General features: G+C 33.4%; 1 long non-coding RNA gene across 2 annotated transcripts; it reads right to left on the bottom strand.

Annotated features, from left to right (window-relative positions):
• Window positions 1-1,534: 1,534 nt before the first annotated feature.
• On the bottom strand, window positions 1,535-4,747 carry LOC111997920 (uncharacterized). Of its 2 annotated transcripts, XR_010629248.1 has the most exons (5): window positions 3,897-4,747; window positions 3,648-3,750; window positions 2,618-2,683; window positions 2,380-2,469; window positions 1,535-1,812 (listed from the first exon to the last, which is right to left on the bottom strand). It is a non-coding gene; the product is annotated as an uncharacterized LOC111997920 (long non-coding RNA). The 2 variants fall into 2 exon arrangements; XR_010629247.1 differs by having other exon boundaries at window positions 3,648-4,747.
• Window positions 4,748-5,527: the final 780 nt, after the last annotated feature.

Below are 5,527 nucleotides of genomic sequence, written 5' to 3'. Positions count from 1 at the left end.
CAAAATGTCGCATCAATTCTTGACCATTTTGGCTTTCCAAACTGGGTTGAAAATTATTGTTTAAAATACAATACCAAATAGGCTCCAGTGTTTAGGGATGTTTTTACATACCTTGTCATGTACAATGACGAATATATATATATTATATAGTTGATCCCTCACCTGTCCGTGATTTCTAACATATCCCGTGTCTATGATAGTGGAGTAAATTTGAGTGAAGATAAGGACCGAACTCCCAAAATGTCGCATCAATTCTTGACGATTTTGGCTTTCCAAACTGGGTTGAGTCATCAATGTGACTTCTTTCATCAAAATAGTATATAGCTTGTGGATTCTTACTTAAAACGGATTGTGCGAACGAGTTGGGATGCATAGACGAATTTAGTTAATAGACAAACTGATACATATCAAGTTTTGTTCCATCTACCCTGATTCAATGGAAATTAGATTCCTTTCACGTGCTAAAAGGAATTTATAAAGTGGCATATGTCGAGTGTCGACATGATCTTGTTCTTCTTTGGTTTATTGATCATCGAATGGCTTGAACTTGTTAAAAAACATCCCTTGAGCTTTTATGGATTTTCGTTCATTCTCAATTTTAGCTCCATGTAATTGCATTGATGATATGCTTTGAAGTAAAGGAAAAACACTATTTAGGATAACAAAGTCATTATAGTTTTTTACTTAAAAAATGAGTCATAATCCTTTTTGTTTAAAAGTAGAAGAGATGTATTAAAATAAAAACAAATATACAATTATCTACGCAAATGGGCCATGCATTGAAACATCATTGAGATAACAGTGGATGTTAATAAACTAATAATAAATCTTTTGAGATACTGTCCAAATGGGCAAGACCAATTAGCACTACAAGAAAAGTGTCTACTAGCGAGAGTAAAATGCCCTCGCAAAAATTCAAATATCATCGCAAAAGGTTATTTGCGAGGGCATATGGCCCTCGAAGGCCGTCGTAGTTGCTCTTGTTGCTAAAAGAGATTTTGCGACCATACCTTCGCAAATAGATAATTTACGAGGGTAATTCACCATCGTTATTGAACAAATTTGCCCTCACAAATATATTACCAAACGATGAGAAAAGTCGACGACTTATTTTTAGCGAGGGGAAACAATCGTCGTTAACAACTATTTGTGAGGACCTTCATACCCTCACAATTAATTATTTGCAAATTCCAAATTGACGACATATTTTTTAGAGACAAATAGTGTCATCGCTAAAATTTATTTGTGAGGGCTTTAGCGGCGGGCAAAAAGCGCCGCTATAGGGCTTATTAAACAAATAAACTCTATACACCTTTTAGCGGCAGTTACACTTGCCGCAATAGGTGTGAAGCTTTAGCAACGGGCTATAAATGCTGCTATAGGTCTTCAATTATATCATAATTTTAAACCTTTAGTGGTACTTTTTGTCCGCAACTATAGGCTAATTTTTTTTTTCTCCTGGGTTTTAAAACCACAGTCCTATTACAAACAACTTGTAATAATTACCACAAATGTAACTAATTAACACCACAAATGTCTCCAAACTTACATTATATTAACATAAAAATATATTATCAAATACATAACATTGTTTATAACTATCATCAAAGTTCCAAGCTAATACCACAATCAAAGTTCCAAAGTGTTTAAAAACATCCTTTAACACTTCCAAAAAAACTGCAGTTGTTCAAATGTACTTCTTTGTACACAAAAAGTCATCAAACACCAACATAAAACTTATAAGTAGCTTGGTTGATGGGACGTAGCTGATGATTTTTGGAGAGCTGGAGATTGTTGGACCGGGTGAATGTCCTACATACAACCAAGATTACTTAATAAGTGCATATAAATGGATCGAATAGAATGACAAGAAAATCTTAGAGATTTAGGACTTTTTATCTTTCTCATTGAATAAGTGCATACAAACCAAGATTACTCAATAAGTGCATATAAATATTAGCTCATCAAGCCTATTAAGACTTTTCCATGATTTTGTTTGGGACTTGATATGGTTCTATGTATTTAGTTGGGCTTCTTCATTTAATTTTATCAGCTATTTCTCCACTGCAACACCATTAGCATGTAATGAATATCTCAATACATTTGGTAACTATAACATCATTACTAACAACATTCTTTAGTAATAGATATCTCTTTAAATATCTCATTTCATTTTAGTGTTCCACGTGTGAAAAAGATAGAGAGAAGCCCCTAAAATGAACTAATCAAATAAAAACAACTCAACAAGAATCATCCAAAATTGCCTAAAACAATCAACACTCCCAAATCAACTAAAACCACCTTATAACTTCATGCAAGCCACCTGTTTGCCCCAATTCAACAACTCACCACAAATAGAGAGAGAGAGAGAGAGAGTACCTGAAGCAAGAGGAGATAGATAGCTGCTCTAGAAGTGTGTAGTAGTAAGTAAATTAGGCAGGTGTTGCCTATGGATGAACCAAATCCAAACTAGCACACAGACATGAAAAAAAGGCAGCAAGAGACAGAACACTCAAAATCCACAATAGTCTTTTCATTTTTTTTCTTACAACCCATTAGAAAAAGAAGCACAAAAAAAAAAAAAAACAAAAACAAAAAAAAGACAAAGAGGGAGTACCTGAAGCAAAAGGAGATAGATAGCTGCTCAAGAAGTGTGTAGTAGTAAGTAAATTAGGCAGGCTGCCTGTGGATGAACCAAATGGAGAACATATTATTGGATGGTTTTATTTTATTTTTGATAATCTATATTGCAGACAACATATTCTTAAATCCAACTCCTATGCAAATCAATTAGGACCAACAAAGACACAATACAAAAAACAAAACACACCCATCTGCAAAACTGGACAAAGAAATGAGGATGGTACCAACTTTGTTGAAATTTAGGGTAACGTTTTCACTTTTATTGAAGCCAATTGAAGTTGATTTTATTATGCGAACTTCAACCTACAAGAATGAACCAAATAAAATATAACTATTGGTTTGTGACAAAGACCCAGTATCTATATTTTTCTCTCTGCCAACCTTTGTTTTTCCCATGTTACTATTTCTTTGAATTTTGTTTTCAAAAGTTGAAAACATACTCTTGTTTGTGGGGAACCATATTAAACAACTTTCCAACCAAATTAAACTTACAAGTCCACTATCACCTCATCCATATTAATACCTAAAAATCTTTGGCTTACAATTGCTCTTTGCACATCTAACTACAGCACTGATTTCCCAGGGAATAAACTCCATTTACATAGTGTGCCCCACCCTCAGTATCAATTGAACTTCAATCAAAATTTGTAGTTATGAAACCTATTGATTCAAACTACCACATGAAATGAAAACTGAACATTGATATCCTTACCAAGCGCCAACTTTAGGCACAAGTGTTTGTCTAGGAGAAATTCACAACATGTTTGATCAGCCCTAAAGTGGCAGTACATGTGCATGTGCTTAAGATAGCTTAATAAAAAGACACTGATTTTAAAATGTATATTACACTCATCACAGTCTCATAACATTATTGTAATTGTTAGGATCGAAACGATTTTATTATATTATATAGTTAGCAAAGAAAAATTATATATTTATAGACATTAGCAACCAGTAAGACTTAAGGATACGGGAAGCAATTATTACAATTTTAGTTGGCATACCATCTAAAAGATACTCTGGGGCTACATAACCCAAAGTTCCTGAAAGCTTAATGTTGTTCCTGTTTTGGGCCCCATTGGACATTGCAAGACCAAAAATTGAAAGCTGATTCCAAACAATGTGAGAAAGAGAGAGAGCTTCAGTGAGTTAAATGGAAGATAATTAAAATGTTCAGTAGCAATATATAAGACAAATTCAAGAATTTTATAAAGGAAATCATAGACTACAATGTTTTTTTAAATAAATTTTACCTTAGCATTGAAGTTGGAATCCAAAAGTATAATTGGTCCTTGTTGCAAAGACTAATCCCTGTAGCCTAGGAGTCTACTCTACTTTCCATAGAAAATAATAGATGGACACTAAGAACTAAGAAGGCATCATCACAAACCTCTAACCTATGCTTGTTAGATTTAAATCAGACTACATATATCCCTACTCTAATCAAGCAAACCAAAACGTTCTTTATAAAATTAGAGCATTTTTACAAAAAAATTTATATAGACAATTCAAAGAACTATTTAAAAACTTGAGACCAAGAATAAAATAGCTTTCATCTAACGCTATACATAAAATGAGTTGACAGAAAATTGCAAATCAATTTTCATATTGGTTATCTCTAAAAAAGGGAACATGAATTGGCAGGTGTACTGCTTGTTAGACATTGAGCTTGAGTCCAAGCAAATGAGTGTCTATAGTATCAATGGAAAATAGTCAAGTCAAATCACTTTTGACACACTGATAACATATATGCTTTTTTATTTATTTTATATATATATATATATATATATAGGAAATAAAAATTTTATTGAATAAAATGAACATCGTGTTCATGATGATGAACACTCTGGACATGAAAACTGATAACATACATACAGATAGAGAGGACATCCAATTGGCACAGTCACTGCATGTGGGACTCAACTTTTATTATATAGTAGATGATATATAAAATAAGAAAACAGTCATACTTAAAATAAATAAATAAAAAGACAGTATTGATTATACATACTGGGAACATTAATATGTATCATGGGAAGTTGCTAAAACTCCAACAAAGTTTCTTAGCATTACAGCTTGCTTTAATGATGAAAACACAAGATATCCAAAAGAGGCATTTTCACAAACACATAGCATGTTACAATTAACAACATCCAAAACAATAAACAGAAGGGGGTCAAGGACCTCACTTAGGTAATTAAACCAAAACAAGTGTACTAGCTCTGATTCCAAATGAAAGCTCAGATTTATGTGAAACACACGAGCTTGTTTAGACCCCAAATTTAAAATTACGGCTTAATTGCTTTTACTCTAACTTATCTATGTGCGGAACAAGAGAAAATGAAGCGCAAGCAAGCAACAATAAATGTAAAGCTTAAAGAGTAAGGGAAGAGAGATATAAACACAATATAACACCAAGACGTGTTATCAAAGAGGAAACCGAAGAACTTGGTGAAAAACCTCTCTGCAACTCTCCAAGTCGAAATCGATTCATTAGTGAATAAGTTGGAGTACACGAATAACAAAAGACCCTCCAAATCTAGTCTACCTAATGTACTTGAGCCCTTCAAGCTCCTGCTACTAACGGACTTCTCGGAGTTTGTCTTCACTAGCTTTCTGAATTCCGCAATACCACTTGATTGCATCTACCTAGCCTCACCGGCTTCTTTTGGCAAATCCCAAATGCTTCCCAAGCTCGAAAACACTATCTACACTCTGAATATGTGTGAGTTGTATTTGTGTACAAATCTCCTCTCAATGTATAATAATGGAAGAGGGAAGGAGAAGAAATTACAATGATTTCTCACTAAAGAATGAGTAGCTCTCTTTTAGAATAGCCTTTTTACTTTTGTGGGTAATAAGAGTATATATATATTGACACCCC

The sequence above is a fragment of the Quercus suber genome, unplaced genomic scaffold (genome assembly GCF_002906115.3).
Source record: "Quercus suber isolate HL8 unplaced genomic scaffold, Cork oak 2.0 scaffold_87, whole genome shotgun sequence".
In the NCBI taxonomy this organism is placed as follows: Eukaryota; Viridiplantae; Streptophyta; class Magnoliopsida; order Fagales; family Fagaceae; genus Quercus; species Quercus suber.
Note: the sequence above shows the minus strand (reverse complement) of the source record. Positions and strands in the feature narration are given on the sequence as shown.